The following is a 19,974-nucleotide window of genomic DNA, read 5'->3' as shown; positions in this document are numbered from 1 at the left end:
CTTTAACAGACTGCAACCAATTCTCTAAAACTGTTGTACCAATTTATCTTAACAAACACAAAGGTATGAGAGTACAGGCTGTTTCATATCTTTGGTGATACTTAAAAATAATAAATTTTTTTTAGTCATTCTAGTAGTAATACTGCATTTTAGTTTTAATTTAAATTTTCATGATGACTAAAGAATGAGTTAAGCACCTCCTCATAAAATCATTCACCATTTGGATATTTCCTTGTGTGACTATTCTTTTTAAGTATATTCTTTACCTACTGTTTATAGGAAATATTGATGTGCTCTGTATATGAGTCTTTGACAGGTATATGTATTGCAAATATCTTCTCATTTTCTTAGTGATGTCTGTTAATGAATTCTTTTTTTTTAATTTTTAAAAATATTTATTTATTTCCTTTTGTTGCCCTTGTTATTTTATTGTTGTAGTGATTGTTGTTTTTGTTATTGATGTTGTCATTGTTGGATAGGACAGACAGAAATGGAGAGAGGAGGGGAAGACAGAGAGTGGGAGAAAGATAGACACCTGCAGACCTGCTTTACCACTTGTGAAGTGGACCCCCCACATTAAAGAAGTTTGGGGGGGCCGGGTGGTGGTGCACTTGCTTGAGAACACGTCACAATGTGCAAGGACCTGAATTCAAGCCTCTGGTCCTCACCTGTAGGGGGAAAGCTCTGCAAGTGATGAAGCAGTGTTGCAGGTCTCTCTCCCTCTCTACTATCCCCTTCCCTCTCGATTTCTGGCTGTCTCTATGCAATAAATAAGTAACGATAATAAAAAATTTAAAAAAGAAGCTTTGGTGCTTTATTGTCTTTCCCCTTCTATGTGGTACAGTCAGCTTTAAGCAGTGAAAGTGCAGTGATAACCAAAAAAAAAAAAAAGAAGTAAAAGAAAAAGAAAATAAGGAAGGAGGGAGGGAAGGAAGGAAGGAAAGGAGGGAGGGAGGAAGGGAGGGAGGGAGGAAGGAAGGAAGGAAGGAAGGAAGTAAGGAAGGAAGGAAGGCAGGCAGGGAGGAAAAGTATTGGCCTAGCACAACTAGCAGTGCACAGGACTTGCATATGAGAGGTTCTGGGTTTCATCAACCACACCAACAATCAATTCTTGTCATACCAGCCCCCTACCATAGGGGCAAGCTGACATTCAAGAAACCTGTAATTTCTGACATATTTGAAGAATGTTCATTGTTTAAATCTCTATATAAACCCAAGCCCACCCCCAAATAAATTAAGAGTGTTCAATCAGAATCTTCCCTGAGTCTCTTTCTTTATCACGTAGTCTCTTGAGCAAGTGATGGAGTCTCGGTAAGCTTACCTTCATGACTGAGAGTCACCCCACGTGAGCCCCAGCACTGATAGATTGTCATTCAGACTAGATGGAGGCATCAAAACCTTCTCAGACAAGCAACAGTTGAAGGAATCAACTATCTCCAAGCCTGCCCTTAAGAAGCTCTGAAAGGGGAGTCGGGTGGTAGCGCAGCAGGTTAGGCGCATGTGGCACAAAGTGCAAGGACCAACATAAGGATCTCGGTTCAAGCCCCTGGCTCCCCACCTGCAGGGAAGTCGTTTCACAGGTGGTGAAGCACGTCTGCAGGTGTCTATCTTTCTCTCCCCCTCTCTGTCTTCCCCTCCTCTCTCCATTTCTCTCTGTCCTGTCTAACAATGATAACATCAATAACAACAACAATAATAACTACAACAACAATAAAATAACAAGGGAAACAAAAGGGAAAATAAATAAATATAAAAAAATTTTTAAAAAGAAGCTCTGAAAGGTCTCTTATAAACAATCACATAATCAAAAACATGCCATATATCAGAACACTCTAAACTTTTTTGAATAATGGCATTAAAAGATTTTCTTTTTCTTTTTCTTAAATTTTTTTAATTTATAAAAAGGAAACATTGACAAAACCATAGGATAAGAGGGGTACAACTTCACACAATTCCCACCACCAGAATTCTGTATCCCATCACCTCCCCTGATAGCTTTCCTATTCTTTAACCCTCTGGGAGTATGGACCCAAGGTCATTGTGGGATGCACAATTAATTATTATTGAAGGCTTCTGTAATTGCTTCCCCATTGAACATGGCATTGATAAGTCAATCCATACTCCCAGCCTAAAATATTATCATACTATAATGTCAATAAATGTCAATGGCCTGAATTCACCTATTAAAAGGCACAGAGTAGGAAGATGGATCAGAAAACATAACCCAACAATATGCTATCTGCAGGAAACCCACCTAACTCACCAAGCAAACACAGACTCAAAGTGAAAAGATGGAAACTACCATACAAGCCAATGTCCCACCAAAAAAGGGCAGGAACAACTATTCTCATATCTGAATGGTAGACATTAAAATAAATAAAATAAAAAAATAGGGATGGACGTTACTTAGTGCTCAGACAATCAGTTAATCAAGAGGACCTAACAATTATTAATATCTATGCACCCAATGAAAGGCCATCTAAATACATCAAACATCTACTGAAAGAGCTATGCAATACATTAACAGCAACATAGTAATAGTAGGGAATTTCAACAATCCACATTGTCAGCATGGCAGATCATCTAGGCAGAGAATCAACTAAGAAATAAGAGAATTAAATGAAAAGATAGATAAACTAGAACTATTGGACATTCTCAGGTCATTCACCCCAAGAAACTGGAATACACATTCTATTCCATTCCACATAAGTCATTCTCAAGGATAGACCATATATTAGGCCACAAAGACAGTGTCAACAAATTCAAGAATATTGAAATCATCCCAAGCATCTACTCAGACCACAGTGGAATTACATTAACACTTTATAACAAACAAAAAATTAGAAAAAGTCCCCAAATATGGAACCTCAACAGTGCAATACTTAACAACTACTGGGTCAAAGAGGAAATAAAGGAAGAAATCAAAACATTTCAAGAATTCAAACAAAATGAAGATATGAAGTAAGAAAATATTTGGGACACAGCTAAGGCAGTACTGAGAGGGAAGTTCATAGCCAGACAAGCACACATTAGGAAACAAGAAAAAGCTCAAGTAAACAACCTGACTGCACACCTTAAATACTTAGAATAAGAGGAACAAAGGAACCCTAAAGTAACCAGAAGGACTGAAATAACTAAAGTTAGGGCAGAAATAAATAACAATGAAAATAATAAAACCAGATAAAAGATCACCAAAGCTGAATGATGGTTCTTTGAAAGAGTAAACAAAATCGACAAACTTTTAGCCAGACTCACAAAAGAAAAAAGGGAGAAGACCCAAATAAAGTAGATTGTAAATTAAAGAGGAGCTATCACAACATACCACAGAAATCCAACATATCATGTGAGGCTTCTATATGCCACCAAGCTAGAGAACCTGGAAGAAATGGACAAGTTCCTAGATACCTACAAACTTCCAAAATTAAACAAAGGGGAACTAGAAAATATGAATAGGCCAATCATAGCCAATGAAATTGAAACCATTATCATATCAAAAACCTTCCCAAGAGTAAAAGTCCTGAACCAGATGTTTTTACAAATGAACTCTGCAAAACTTTCAAGGAAGAGTTAATGCCTTTACTTTTAAAAATCCTCCAAAAGTTTGAAGACACAGGAATATTACCTTCCAGCTTCTATGAAGCCAACATCACCCTAATATCAAAAGCAGACAGAGATACAACAAAAAAAAGAAAACTACAGACCAATGATCAACAGAGATGCTAAAATATTCAATAAAATTCTAGCCAACCACATACAGCAGTATATTAAAAGGAGTGTTCACCATGATAAAGTGGAACTTATCCCAGGAATGCAAGGTTGGTTTAATATACCCAAATTAATCAACATGATCCACCACATCAATAAAAGCAAGACAAAAAACTTTATGTTTATAGATGCAGAGAAAGCCTTTGAAAAAATCCAACATCCTTTTATGATCAAAACACTACAAAAAATAGGAACAGATGGAAAATTCCTCAAGATAGTGGAGTCCATATATAGCAAACCTACAGCCACCATCATACTCAATGGTGAAAAACTGGAAGCATTTCCCCTAAGATCAGATACTAGACACAGCTGCTCACTATCACCATCACTATTCAATATAGTGTTGGAAATTCTTGCCATAGCAATCAGGCAGGAGCAAGGAATTAAAGGAATACGGATTAGAAGAGAAGTCAAACTCTTCCTATTTGCAGATGATAAGATAGTATATATAGAAAAATTAAAGAACCCAGCAGGAAGCTTTTGGAAATTATCAGGCAATACAGAAAGGTGTCAGGCTACAAAATTAAACATACAAAAGTCAGTGGCACTCCTCTATGCAAATACTATTAGCAGAAGAACATATCCAGAAATAAATCAATCGCTTTTACTATAGCAACAAAAACAATGAAATGTCTAGGAATAAACCTAATCAAAGAAGTGGAAGACTTGTATACTGAAAATTATGAGTCACTATTCAAGAAAATTGAAAAAGACAAAGAAGTGGAAAGATATTCCATGTTCACAGGCTGGAAGAATTAACATCATTAAAATGAATATACTACCCAGAGCCATGTAAAAATTTAATGCAATCCTCATCAGGATCCCAACCACATTTTTTAGGAGAATAGAACAAATGCTACAAATGTTTATCTGGAACCAGAAAAGACCTAGAATTGCCAAAACAATCTTGAGAAGAAAGAACAGCACTGGAAGCATCACACTTCCAGATCTCCAATTGCATTATAGGGCCACTGTAATCAAAGTGCTTGTACTGAAACATGAATAGACACACTGACCAGTGAAACAGATTGAGAACTGAGAAGTAATCTCCCCCACCTATGGGTATCTAATCTTTGACAAAGGTGCCCAGACTATTAAATGGGGAAAGCAGAGTCTCTTCAACAAATGGTGTTGGAAAAAGTGGATTGAAACGTGTGGAAGAATTAAACTGAACCACTATATTTCACCAAACACAAAAGTAAATTCCAAGTGGATCAAAAACTTGGGTGTTAGACCAGAAACTACCAAATACTCAGACAAAAACATTGGCAAAGTCTTTTCCATCTTTAATGATATTTTATAGGCATCTTCAATGATACAAATCCAATTACAAAGAAGACTAAAAAAAATAAATCAAAGGGACTATACCAAGTTAAAACACTCTGTACAGCAAAAGAAACCACCATCCAAACAGAGACACCTTAAAGAATGGGAGAAGTTCTTTATATGACATACATCAGACAAGAGGCTAATAACCAAAATATATAAAGAGCTCACTAAACTGAGCAACAAGAAAAAAAATGACCTCATCTAAAAATGAAGAGAGGATATGAACAGAATATTCACCACAGAAGAGTTCCAAAAGGCCAATAAACATATGGAAAAAATGTTCCAAGTCCTTGGTTGTCAGACAAATGCAAATAAAGACAACAATGGTGTACCACTTCACTCCTGTGAAAATGTCATACATCAGAAAAGGTAGCTGGAGAGGTTGTGGGAACAAAGGAGCACTCCTGCACTGATGGTTGGAATGTAAATTGGTTCATCCCTATGGAGAACAATCTGGAGAACTCTCAGAAGGCTATAAGTGGACACTTCCTATGATCCTGTAATTCCTCTCCTGGGATATATCCTAAGGAACTCAACACATCCATCCTAAAAGATCTGTGTATATCTATGTTCATAGCAGCACAATTCCTAATAGCCAAAACCTGGAAGCAACCCAGGTGTCCAACAACAGATGAGTAGCTGAGTAAGCTGTGGTATATATATTCACTTATTAAAAATGGTGACTTCAGCTTTTTTTTTTTTTTTTTTTACCCATTTTGAAGGTTAACTGAGATACATCAGAAAGAGAAGGATAAATATAGAGTGATCTCACTCATATACAGAAGTTAAAAAATACTACCACGATGCTGGCCTGCTTTCCCTGGGCAGACAACCTCACCAATGAGTCTTGGAACCCCACCTCCCAAGAGCCCTACCCAAGTAGGGAAAGATAGAGTCAAGCTGGGGGTATGGATTATCCTGTCAATGCCCATGTCCAATGGAAAAGCAAAAGAAGACACATCTGTGACCTTCTGTGCCCCATAGAGATCTTTGGTCCATACTCTCAGAGGGGTAAAGAATAGGGATCTTCCAATGCAGGGGATGGGATATGGCACATTTGTGGTGGGAATTGTATGAACTGTACCCTTCTTATCCCACAACCTTGTCGATTATTATTACATCACCAATAATAAATAAAAAGAAAAAGAAATAAAAAAATAAGAAAGTACAAAAGAGAACTTGGACTGGATTTGGTATATTGCACCAAAGTAAAGGACTCTGGGGTTCAGGGACGGTTCAGATCCTGGAACATGATGTCAGAGGACCTAGACAGGGTTGAATTATGTGGAAAACTGAGAAATATTATACATGTACAAACTAATGTATTTTATTTTTGTTAATGTATTTTATTATTGAATGTAATAATACCACAAATAAAAATAAATAATAAAGAAAAAAGAAAAAACAACCCCATGCATTGAGATGAGCATAATGGTCTCATTAAATAAAGCAACTGATAACAAATCTTCAAAACAAAACATGGGGAAATTCTAAAGGTCTAGATAACTACAGAAGACAAAGTTGCAGGTGAAAAAAAATGTAAGTGCAGGGCTGGGTGGTGGTGCACTCAGTTGAGGGCACACACATATTAAAGAACCCTGGTTTGAGCCAGATTCCCCAACTGCAGAGTGAAAGCTTCATGAGTGTTGAAGCAAGTGCTGCAGGTATCTTTTTCTCTTTCCCTTTATGTCCCCACTCCCATCTCAATTTCTCTCCATCCCTAATAAGAAGAAAGAAAAAAGTAACAAATAAAGAAAAAAAAAAGGCTATTACACGTAATGAACCCATCATGTATCTAACCCCAGTGATAATCCAGGTGGAGAAAAAAATAAGCAAGCAGAAAATATTTTTTCCTAAGCATATTAGGCAGTTAAATATTTGAAGTGATGTTGTATGAGTGAAAAGGCAGGTATCATAATTATGTTTCCTCCCCATACCTATGGACATCTAATCTTTGATAAGGGGGCCCAAAGTATTAAATGGAGGAAGGAAGCTCTCTTCAATAAATGGTGCTGGGAAAACTGGGTTGAAACATGCAGAAGAATGAAACTGAATCACCGTATCTCACCAGAAACAAAAATCAACTCCAAATGGATCAAGGACCTGGATGCTAGACCAGAAACTATCAAATACTTAGAGGAAAACATTGATGGAACACTCTTCCACATAAACCTCAAGGACATCTTTGATGAAACAAACCCAATTGCAAGAAGACTAAACCAGAAACAAACCAATGGGACTACATCAAGTTGAAAACCTTTGCACAGCCAAAGAAACTATCAAACAAAGAGACCCCTCACAGAATGGAGGAAGAGCTTCACATGCCATACATCAGACAAGAGACTAATCACCAAAATATACAAAGAGCTCAGAAAACTTAGTGACAAAAAAGCAAATGATCCCATCCAAAAATGGGCAGAGGATATGAACAGAACATTCACTACAGAAGAGATCCAAAAGGCTAACAAACACATGAAAAACTGTTCCAGGTCACTGATTGTCAGAGAAATGCAAATAAAGACATTGAGATACCACCTCACTCCTGTAAGAATGACATACATCAAAAAGGACTGCAGCAACAAATGCTGGAGAGGCTGTGGGGACAGAGGAACCCTTCTGCAGTGCTGGTGGGAATGTAAATTGGTCCAGCCTCTGTGGAGAGCAGTCTGGAGAACTCTCAGAAGGCTAGACATGGACCTTCCATATGACCCAGTAATTCCACTCCTGGGGATATACCCCAAGGACTCCATAACACCCAACCAAAAAGATATGTGCACACCTATGTTCATAGCAGCACAATTCATAATAGCTAAAACCTGGAAGCAACCCAAGTGCCCAACAACAGATGAGTGGCTGAGAAAGCTGTGGTATATATACACAATGGAATACTATGCAGCTATTAAGAACAATGAACCCACCTTCTCTGACCTATCTTGGATGGAGCTAGAAGGAATTATGTTAAGAAAGCTAAGTCAGAAAGATAAAATGAGTATGGGATGATCCCACTCATAAACAGAAGCTGAGAAAGAAGAATAGAAAGGGAAACTAAAAGCAGGATTTAACTAAATCTGAAGTAGGGTACCAAAGTAAAAACCCTGGGTTGAGAGTGAGGGTGGATATTCTGCTTCCCAGGGCGTCAGGGGTGGGGGTAGGTGTGTGGGATGGGACACAATCTTTTGGTGGTGGGAATGGTATTTATGTACACTCTTATTAATTTGTAGTCATAAATCACTAATTAATATGAGAGGGGAAAAATTGATTGTATGTATCAAACTTTTTAAAGCACAGAGTCTTTTTAATACATATACTTAGTCTTTGATATGTTGACTCTCTTAAAAGCTTAGACCAGGGGTAAGATGGCGGACTGAGAAGCTGCTAACAGCATGTTCTCTGATCACTTCTTCTGGAAACAGTTCCAGATGCCACCAGGATGCTGGCCAGGCTTCCCTGGATTGAAGACCCCACCAATGTGTCCTGGAGCTCAGCTTCCCCAGAGACACACCTTACTAGGGAAAGAGAGAGGCAGACTGGGAGTATGGACTGACCAGTCAACGCCCATGTTCAGCGGGGAAGCAATTACAGAAGCCAGACCTTCTACCTTCTGCAACCCTCAACAACCCTGGGTCCATGCTCCCAGAGGGCTAGAGAATGGGAAAGCTATCATGAGAGGGGGTGGGTTATAGGGATTGGGTGGTGGGAATTGTGTGGAGTTATACCCCTCCTACCTTATGTTTTTGTTCATTAATCCTTTCTTAAATAAAAAATTTAAAAAATAAAAAATTAAAAAAAAAAAAGCTTAGACCAGGGAGAACAGAAGCAACCAGTGGCACAGCTATATACAAATAATGTCAAAGGACATAAATTTAGGTGATGTTGTGCATGATATGGCAAATCCTAACAAAGGGATATTTCAAAGTTAACCCAATTGCCAAATAATGTAATTATAGCAATAACTATCTACTGTCTTCTTAAACCCTAAGATAGCAGGAACCTCCCACTTCCTCTTTAGAGCCTATATTTCCCCCAGTCCTGGAACCTCTAGGGTGGGGCTCACTTTGCTGCATGCTTCTCTCAATTCATAACAAATGATATTGCATCCGCCGATCCCAACCTAATCAATGCAAGGAGTACCACCTTGTTGTTAAAATTCGGAGGCTCTTGGGGCTCTTGTGTGCTGGCGTTGGCCTCTTGCGGGCTGCAGGGCTGAGGGGCGGTGTGCGGGGTTGTCTGGGCGCAGCAGGCTGGCTGGCTGTTTAACCAGGTGGAAACAGCAGCTCCGCGCCTCGCCTCCCGCCCTCTGGCGCCCGCAGCCCCGCAGCCCTGCAGCCCGCAAGAGGCCGACGTCCGAATTTTAACAACAAATTTTTAACAACAAATGGCGCCCACGTGGACCTGACCTGCGCATCTCTCAGATAAGTAAAGACAATTTGGCTACCTATGCACTATGGCCTTCTCTTCTGTTTGTGAAGAGATCTCCAAAGGCCTCTGCTCTTTCTTCACAAGACTGTTTTGCTGTTTCTGGAACATTTATCTCTGGACCACTCTGTGGTTTCCACTCGATCGGGCGAACTCAGAACAGCCAGCGAGAATAGCCAGCAGGCGGGAGGTGTCTATCTTTCTCTCCCCTTCTCTGTCTTCCCCTCCTCTCTCCATTTCTCTGTCCTATCCAACAACGAATTGTGTCAACAAGGGCCATAATAATAACCACAATGAAGCTACAACAAGGGCAACAAAAGGGGGAAAAAATGGCCTCCAGGAGCGGTGGATTCATGGTGCAGGCACCGAGCCCAGCAATAACCCTGGAGGAGGAAAAAAATAAATAAATAAAATAAAAAAATTAAAAATTAAATAAAAAAATAAAGTATAGAGATCAAAATAAAAATTATGTTTCCTAAAGCCTACTCAATAAACTATGGTCAAGCCTGAAATCTGAATACTATCTTTCATTCTTGTCCCTTCGTTCCTTCCTTCTATAGTTATTCCATCTCATACTCTGCTGAGAAACACCATTCATTCACTCAAGTACACTTTGTAAATAAAATATGTTAAGAATTAAGTAGCCAAAGTGTTGCGTGAGTATAGTAGAAACAGTCCTTCCTTTTGTGTAATTTTCCAAAGAGTAAGTGAAAACATCCAGACCACAAATAAGTCTTAGACAAATTGGTACAAGTGTTATGATGAAAACTAAAAGTATCATGAGCAATAGTAAGAGACCTACCTAGGAAAAGCTGTTCCAGGACATACTAACAGTTTTATAGTTGAAACCTAAAACTGAGACGTCATTCATACAAATTTTGGTAGAAGGAATTGTAAAAGGAACGTGAGAAGTTCCTATAATGGAAGCTAAAGTTCTGAGAAACTGAAATACCAAGAATTCCTGGAGGAAGTGACCAACAATGGCACAAGGAGATGTTTGACAGCTTTGGAGTTTGTAGGACTTATCTGATTTTTATACTAAGAAGAACTACTTAGTCAGAAACTACAAGTTAAAATTATCCTGTTCTGGGAGTCCGGCGGTGGCTCAGCGGGTTAAGCCCATGTGGTGCAAAGCACAAGGACCGGCATAAGGATCCCGGTTCGAGCCCCCAGCTCCCCACCTGCAGGGGAGTCACTTCACAGGCGGTGAAGCAGGTCTGCAGGTCTTTCTTTTCGTCTCTGTCTTCCCCTCCTCTCTCCATTTCTCTCTGTCTAGTCCAACAACGACATCAACAATAACAATAATAACTACAAAAACAATGAAAAGCAACAAGGGCAACAAAGGGGAAAATAAATTTTTAAAAAAATTATCCTGTTCTGTTATGATGAAAACTATTTTTTATTAGAGAGATACCTACCACAGTACTGCTCAGCTCTGTCTTATAGTGGTGTAGGGGATTGAACCTGGGACTTCAGAGCCTCAGCCATGAAAGTCCCTTTTTGTTTTGTTTTTAATATTTATTTATTTACTTATTTTCCCTTTTGTTGCCCTTGTTTCTGTTGTTGTTGTTATTGATGTCGTTGTTGGATAGGACAGAGAGAAATGGAGAGAGGAGGGGAAGAAAGAGAGGGGGAGAGAAAGACAGACACCTGCAGACCTGCTTCACTGCTTGTGAAGAGACTCCCCCGCCAAGTAGGGAGCCAGGGCTTGAACCAGGATCCTTACACCAATTCTAGCGCTTTGCGCCACGTGCGCTTAACCTGCGGCACTACCGCCCAACTCCTATGAAAGTTCTTTTGCATAACCATTATGCTGTCTCCTCTGTCCAATCCAGTCCTGTTATGATATAAATTTACCTATCTCCTCAGGTGCTCAGAAAATATTTAAGAAAGTTTGTCTTGTATAAGTAGGATTGAGTTCACATGTAGATAACCTGGTCTAATCCATTCCCACATAATGAAATAATTCATAATCTGAAATACCTAAGAGAAAGCTGAAGGACAAATTCAAAGGCAACACGACACTGTCCAAGTCAACAACCTACTCACTTTCTCACAGCCACTAGGACAAAGGAAAGAAAGAACTTCTGAGTCTAAAAACTGTGGGATAGAGATCTGAACTCATTATAACGTAGAGTTTAAATAGGAGATACCACGCAATAAACAGATTACATATTCACTGCCTTTCCATATGTTTTCATTCCATATAACTCCTCTATTAGTTGTGACCTCCTTGAGAAGGAATGCTTCATGGGTCTTTGCTGCCACTGAAGTATTATTTCTTTTTAAAATAGATTTATTTTCCTTTAAATTTTTTTATTATCTTTATTTACTTATTGAACAGATACAGCCAGAAATTGAGAGGGAAGGTGGTGATAGAGAGGAAGAGAGACAGAGAGAAACTTGCAGCCCTGCTTCACCACTGATGAAAGTTCTCTTCCTGCAGGTGGGGACCAAAAGCTTGAACTTGGGTCCTTGCACACTGTAGTGTGTGGGCTTAACCAAGTGCGCCACTGCCTGACCCCATACAGTATTATTTTTAATTGGGGAGAATGGAAAAGTTCTCTAGGTAAAAGGTACAACATGACCTTGGTTCTTTGAATAAATAGTTATTTTCTGTCTGTACCTTCCATAAGAGTTATAATAGTCAGTTAACCTTAAGAGTCATAATAATCCATAAGACTAATATGGATTATTATGATAAGAGTCATAATAATCAGTTAACCTTACTCTGAGCTTCTCTAAAGGACTTAAACCCTGGTGCTGGGTGACACACAACTAGTTGAGCACACACAGTGCACAAGGACCCAGGTTCAAGCTACCAGTCCCCATCTGCAGAGGGAAGTTTCATGAATGTGAAAACAGAACTGTAGGAGTCTGTCTGTCTGTCTCTCTCTCCCTCACCCATTCCTTCTCAATTTCTCTCTGTATCCATACTAAATAAATAAATAACAAAAAAGTGACCTTCTCAAAGTAGGATAACAAAAGGGGCTTTCAATAAATATAGTAGCAAATGGAAAAGTTTTAGGTTACTGACTTTCAGGAGATCTGTGGCCTAAAGAGAGAGCCAAGGAAGAGCCTCAGCATGGGCTCAGGAACTCTTCCTGATACCCTGAGTAAAGTTTTTATGCAGTTAGTTTTTATGTACTTATTTTATTTACATGGTTTTCATGTTCAATTAATCCAATTATTTCCTCCCTTGTTAGAAAGTGGCATGAAAAAATATATTATTAGTGCAGTATCCTGTGTTCTCATTTAATTTGAGAAGATTTATGTTAACTTTAAACTCAGATCCCCTTGCTTCTATAGCTATAGCATTCAATTTAACCAAAAATAAACTTAGCTATCACATCTCTTTTGTGATTTTATTAAAGCAATAAATTTGAAGCAATAAGAAATATTTCTTGATGTTTAGCTTCTTTATTATTTTCATTTAGGAAGAGTATTGTATGTCTTTACTTGATAGAGGAAATGATATTCAAATTCTCTTTATAAGTCAGAGAATGATAAATTCATGAACTTATTAAATAAGTATTTTAAATCTGAGTACCTTCTGTGCCTCCTAGAACTTTAAGACCAGTGGGATATACAGTCAAAGGCAAAGTCCCTGGTAGTTTATGTAAACTACAACATAGCTAAATTATAACTAATTAAAAAGACCATATGCACTGTGCAATTAGGTACTGAGTTTGTGGCATAGGAATTAAGAAAGAAAAGAGAAGTCAACTAGAGTTTGGGTTATTTTGGAGTTCTATTCTGTGGTTGTGGGGGATATGTTAGTTATTAAAGGATGGGCACTATTTGACTAAGCAGAATCATTTGGTTAAGGAGATAATCCAGGGAGAAATTGCATGAGCAAAGGGAAAGATATGGAAAAGAATCTGGCTTATGTTCACAAGTACTGCATCCTGGATTGAATGTAGAGAAGAGTGGGAAATTAGACTAGACTAGTACAAAGAACCTTCAAAAGTCAAAGTTAAGTTTTTTTGTTTTAAATTAAATCAAAACTCTATTATTCCTTAATAATCTTCATTCCTCTTGTATTCTTTTCTTCCATATACCTGTCACTGGATGATATACTACATATTTACTAGTTTACTTGTTTAGTATCTGCCTCTCTCCACTGGAATCTGAACTCCATAACAGCCAGAGTTTTGTATGTATAAACAAAGATAAAAATCTCACTTTTTATAACAACATGGATGAGCCTAGAGGATATTAATTTAAGTAAAAAAAAAAGTCAGGTGAAGATTCTGTGCCCCATGGCTAACTTTGGTCCATACTGGCAGAGGGATAAAGAATGGGGAAGCTTCCAATGGAGGGGATGGGATATGGCACGCTAGTGGTGGGAGTTGGTCCTCTTATCCCATAATCTTGTCTATCAGTATCAATTCACAATAATAAAAAAAAGAAAATTGGAAAAATAAGAAAACACAAGGCAGAACTTGGACTCTCCGGAGTCGATGTATTGCACCAAAATAAAAGACTGGTGTAGGAAGTAGGGTTGAGGTCCTGGAACATGATGGCAGAGGAGGACCTAGAGTGGGTTGAATTATTATGTGGAAAACTGAGAAATGTTACACATGTACAAACTAGTGCATTTTACTGTTGACTGTAAACCATTACCCCCCCCCCCAATAAAGAAAGAAAAAAAGGCAGGTGAAGAAAGACAAATGCCACATGATTTTATTCACATGTAGTATAAAGACAAATCAGACAGAAGAACTAAATAACGCAATAATAGGAGCCAGGTGGTGATGCACCTAGTTGAACACACCTTACAATGCACAAGAACCCAGGTTCGAGCCCCCGTCCCCACCTGCAGGGAGAAATGAGTGGTGAAGCAGGGCTGCAAATATTTCTCTTTCCCTTCCCCTCTTTATCTCCCCATATCCTCTTGAATTCTGGCTGTCTCTAGCCAATAAATAAAGATGATTTTTAAAAAACTTAAAAAAAAAAAAGCAACAGTAGATTTTGAATTTGAAGACCAATTAATGGCTACCACAAAAGAAAAGGGAAGACCTAGGTATGGAGAGCGTGGTTCATCAATCAGAACAATGATGTACACCTGAAACCTATATGATGTTTTAAAACTGGAATGCTTCAATTTTTACAAAGCAGAAAGAAAGGATGGAAAGAAGATAGGGAGGGAAGGGGAGAGGAAGGAAGGGAGAGGGGGAGGGAAGCAGGAACAAAGAAAACCTGTGATAAGAAGAGGCTGACACTGGAGAGGTATAGCTATAGAAATGGTATATCTCACGGCACCACCAAAAGCTAGGAAAAGGCAAAAAGGAATTCACCTGGAATCTCAGGGGAAGCATAGCTCTGCTGATATCTTGACTTTGAACTTCTGACTTCCAGAAATGTTAACAGTATACATCTGTTTTAAGTCACCCATTTGGCAGTACTTTGTTATGATAGTGCTAGTAAACAAACACACTTGCTATTTTTCACTAAGGAAAAATATATGATTTTTCCCATGTTAAAGAAATATGAACTTAGCATTTTTTAAAAATATGCCCTAGTTGTGACTTTTAGGAAATAAGGGTTACATGAATCATATATATCAATATACAGGTCTAATTTTTGAGAAAAAAAAAAAAAAGTAGTTCTTAACCTCAGAAATTTATTTTGAAAAAAATACTCCAAGGAGTTGTATTTACTTTAAAAGTAGAAAATGAATTGAGCTAACTTTATAACTACCATAAAATGTATTTAAAAGTTAGTATTTTCTGTTTTAAAGGTTCAACTACTTGCATTTTGTATGCATTCTCTTAGAATTTTTAAATGCAGCCTATTTCTAGGATTGTTAACATCACTAATTGAAGCCAGATTTGTAAGCTATTATAGTTAACTGACCAGCAAATTGCTCAGTTAATATTTCCCTATAGTGGAAGTAAAACACATTTCTTACATATACCTTCAGGAACATTGGAATTTAGAATAATCCCAGTTAGTCCAGTATTATTTTTGATAGAATTTTTCACTGAAGCAGAAATCACTTAAACAAACACTAGTCATCTGCCTATTTCTTTCAGTTCTATGTTTTGTGACTAGTCACTGAAGAATTTTCCACCTAATAAAAATTTGTAAATAAAACAGAGCACAGAAATACCAGGCCAAGGAACTTGTTGGAAGGTGGGCTACAATAATACTACCTGTGCAAAGGATATTAGGCACTGACCTGGCAGAACTTCACAGAGAATTAATTTATAGAAAAAAGGATGCAAGGCCTGCACTTCAAGCTTCCATAGAGTTCTAAAACAGGTGTGGTTCAATAAGCCATGTTTTCAAAAACAGTACCCCTTACCTTTTTCTTTCCCTAACTCTGTATCATGTCCCTTTGCTTCTTTTTTTTTTTTTAAAGTTTGAAATAGTTTTAATTTTCAAAAAGGTTTGGTTTATTTTATGACAGATGGGGGGAGAAATGGGGGAGAAAAGGAGAAAGAGAGGGGGAAGGGGAGGAAGAGATAGGAAGAGACACAGAGAGAGGCAAAGAAAGACAGACAGACAGAGAGAGAGAGAGAAGCACTCTGGCATATGCAGTCCCAGGGTAACTGAATCTTCTTGCATCAATAAGCCTAGTCCCAGCTACAATACTTCTCACATTACTGGGAGGGCAGATTCTTCTGATCTTTTTTCTTTTAAAAATATTTTTCTTTTTATTATTATTTATTTATTAAATGGAAGTATTGACAAGACCATAGGATAGAGGGATATAATTCCATATAATTCCCATCACCAGAACTCCATATCCAATGCCCTCCTTTGAAAGCTTTCCTATTCTTTGTCCCTCTGGGAGTATGGACCCAGGATCATTATGGGGTAAGAAGGTGGAAGGTCTGGATTCTGTAATTTCTTCCCTACTGAACATGGGCATTAACAGGTCAATCCATAATTCCAGTCTGTCTCTGTCTTTCCCAAGTGGGGTAGGGATCTGCGGAGGTGGGGCTCTAGGACACATTGGTGATCTGCCCAGCAAAGTCAGGTTGGCATCATGATAACTAACATCTGGAACTTGGTGGCTGAAAAAGAGTTAAGATATAAGGCAGAACAAATTGATGACTAATCATGAACCTAAAGACAAGAATATCGCAAATGAAGATTTGGGGGTCTCCATTTTGGAAAAAGCTAGTAGGTCTATTTTAGGTATATTCCAAGGGGCCCATGACTTTACTAGTTTTTGCCTGAGCTTGACATCTAACATGCAGGTGACCTAAGTTATTGTCTGGGGAGATGGTGTCATAGCTGGAAAAAAGGACTAGAAATCTGGATCAGGGAAGACAGTAGCCCCCATATTTGGGAAAAGTATATAATATTGTTAACTGTAAACCCAACAGATTTGATCTGAGGTCCATAGCCAGCACTATGTAACAGCACTATGTAACCTCTGCATCCCTGTATGTCTGATCTGGCATTCTGTGGTCATGGCTAGTAACATTCCAGGCTGCACTAATTTCAGGACCCATCATCCTCGGGTGATAGGTAGAGTATGTTATCCAACATTTGTTATGTAACATTCCCTATTCTTGTTTATCCACATTGAGGGCAAGTTCCTATAGGAGCCCCCAAAGGGGTCCATTATGTTGTTCCTGATAGAGATGACCAGTGAAAGTGGTGAGACACATCCTCTAGAGGTCTAGGCCACCATGTCTGTGCGGGAATCCCAGGACTCCTTGACTAGGGCCCCAGGTGATGGGATGGTCTGACAGTGACTAAAGAATCATCATTAAAGTATGCCAGTCTCTTGCCCTTATTCAACTTTTGTAATCCTTATTTTATATGACAAGGTTAGCTTTCGAGTGATTGAGGGATGTGAGATAGGAGGTAGGTGAGGAGGATAGCTAGGTCTAAGTAGAAACTATTTCATTAGATACTCTATGGTGTCTTTTTAGGCCTGCTTGCTTGCTACATTTATTGACTCACTGCAAACTATTATGCACTTTTGCTTTAAGGTATATGTTTTCCCCTAACTTATGGATACTGTACTGTAAACCATTAACCCTTCCCACATACTCCTCCAACAAAATGGAAAAAGAAAAAAAGTATGAGAACTGAGTAAGACAGAGAAGTAAACTACTTTGCTCAATGAAGGACACATAAATCATCTAGTCCAACTCTTCAAAGATACTACTGCTTAAAAATGTGTCCCTGACTTTTCAAAGTTAACCCTATTAACAAATAACGTGATGATAATATTAACTATTGATTGTCTTTTTGAACCCTAAGACAGCAGGAACCTCACATCTTCACTATAGAGCCCCTACTTCCCTCAGTCCTGGCACCCTTGGATAGGGCCCACTTTCCCGTATGCATCTCCCAATCCAAACCAAATAATATTGCATCCGCCGATCACAACCTAACCAAAGCAACGATTGCCATCTCAACATGCTTCACCTCAGACTGTATCCAGAGACTTCACGTGTGGAATGACAACCCTTCAGCTTCATTACTCGGGTGAGACCTTTCCTTTAATAGTACACTCTAATTTCATCTCAGGTAGTTCACTTTCTAACAAAGTCCCATAACCTAGACATACACCAGTTTCTGTGAGAGAGAGCTTATGTTCACACGTATCCATAAACTACTGCAAAATATATACCTGAAAGCAGGATTACACTAGAGTTTGCAGTGAGTACCTCCCTAACACTTCCTCTCCACTATTCCAAACTTGGGATCCATGATTGCTCAACAAATTGTTTGGCTTTGTATGTTAACTCTCTTTTCAATCACCAGGTTCCAGATGCCACCAGGATGCTGACTAGGCTTCCCTGGATTGAAGACCCCACCAATATGTCCTGGAGCTCAGCTTCCCCAGAGACACACCTTACTAGGGAAAGAGAGAGGCAGACTGGGAGTATGGACCGACCAGTCAACGCCCATGTTCAGCAGGGAAGCAATTACAGAAGCCAGACCTTCTACCTTCTGCAACCCTCAACGACCCTGGGTCCATGCTCCCAGAGGGCTAGAGAATGGGAAGGCTATCATGGGAGGGGGTGGGTTATGGGGATTGGGTGGTGGGAATTGTGTGGAGTTGTACCCCTCCTACCTTATGCCTTTGTTCACTAATCCTTTCTTAAATAAAAAATTAAAAAAAAAAAAAATGTGTCCCTGGAGTAGGGTACCAAAGAAAAAACCTTGGGTGGAGGGTGAGGGTGAGTATCTCAGCTTCATGGGGCGGGGGTGGGGGTGGGGGTGGGGCGATAGGACATTGTCTTTTGGTGGTGGGAATGGTGTTTATGTACACTCCTATCAATTTGCAGTCATATAAATAACTAATTAATATGAGAGGGGAAAATTGATTGAATATCTCAAACTTTTTAAAGAACAGACTGAGTCTTTTTAATACATAGGCTGAGTCTTTGATATGTTGACTCTTTTAAAAGCTTAGTCCACAACCAGTCAATGCCCATGTTCAGTGGGGAAGCAATTACAGAAGCCAGACCTCCCACCTTCTGCAACCCACAACGACCCTGGGCCCAGGCTCCCAGAGGGATAGAGAATGGGAAAGCTATTGGGGAGGGGATGGGATACGGAGATTAGGTGGCGGGAATTGTATGGAGTTGTACCGCCCCCCCCCCCATCCTATGACTTTGTTAATGTCTCCTTTCTTAAATAACTTAATTAATTAAAAAAAAAAAAAACTTAGTCCAGGGAGAACAAAAGCAACTGGTGGCATAGCTATATGCAAACAATGTCAAAGGACATGAAATATGGTGAGGGTGTGTATGATCCTAACAAAGGGATTCTTCAAAGTTAACCCAATTGCCAAACAATGTGATTATTGCAATAACTATCTATTGTCTTCTTAAACCCTAAGACAACAGGAATCTCCCGCTTCGTCTATAGAGCCTATGTTTCTCCCAATCCTGGAACCTCTGAGGTGGGGCTCACTTCCCTGCATGCTTCTCTCAAGTCAGGCCAAATGATATTGCATCTGCTGATTCCAACCTAATCAAAAGCAACAAGTACCATCTCAGCATGCTTCACCTCAGACTGGTACAGAGAAATCAGGCATGGATTGCCAACCCTTCACCCTCATCACTTGGGTGAGACCTTTCCTTTCATAGGATTCTCTAATTCCATTTCAGGCGGTTCACTTCCTAACAAAGTCCCAAAACCCAGATATAGGCCAGGTCCCATAAGATAAAGCATATGTTCACATATATCTGTGAATTAGGGCAAAATATATACCTGAAAGCAAAAATACACAATAGTCTTTAGTGAGTCAATATCAAGTTCATAATGAAATAGTGTCCACTTAGACTTAGATACCCTCCTCACCTACTTCCTATTACAATTATCTCACTCACTACAAAGCTAACCTTAGCAAAGCAAGGACTGCAAAAGCTAAATAAGGGCAAGAGACTGGCATACTTTAAGGATGACTCTTTAGTCACTATCAGGCCATTCCACCAGCTGGAGCCCTAATCAGGGAATCCTGAGTCTCGCAAACAGACTTGA

The 19,974-nt window shown here is 39.0% G+C and overlaps 1 protein-coding gene across 13 annotated transcripts in view; it reads right to left on the bottom strand.

The window, feature by feature from the left end:
* KIAA1958 (KIAA1958 ortholog) overlaps positions 1-19,974 on the bottom strand; it is a 245,450-nt gene that overhangs the window by 96,940 nt on the left and 128,536 nt on the right. The gene's annotated exons all lie outside the window — the stretch shown is intronic.

This window comes from Erinaceus europaeus, chromosome 10, assembly GCF_950295315.1.
Source record: "Erinaceus europaeus chromosome 10, mEriEur2.1, whole genome shotgun sequence".
Classification (NCBI taxonomy): Eukaryota; Metazoa; Chordata; class Mammalia; order Eulipotyphla; family Erinaceidae; genus Erinaceus; species Erinaceus europaeus.
Note: the sequence above shows the minus strand (reverse complement) of the source record. Positions and strands in the feature narration are given on the sequence as shown.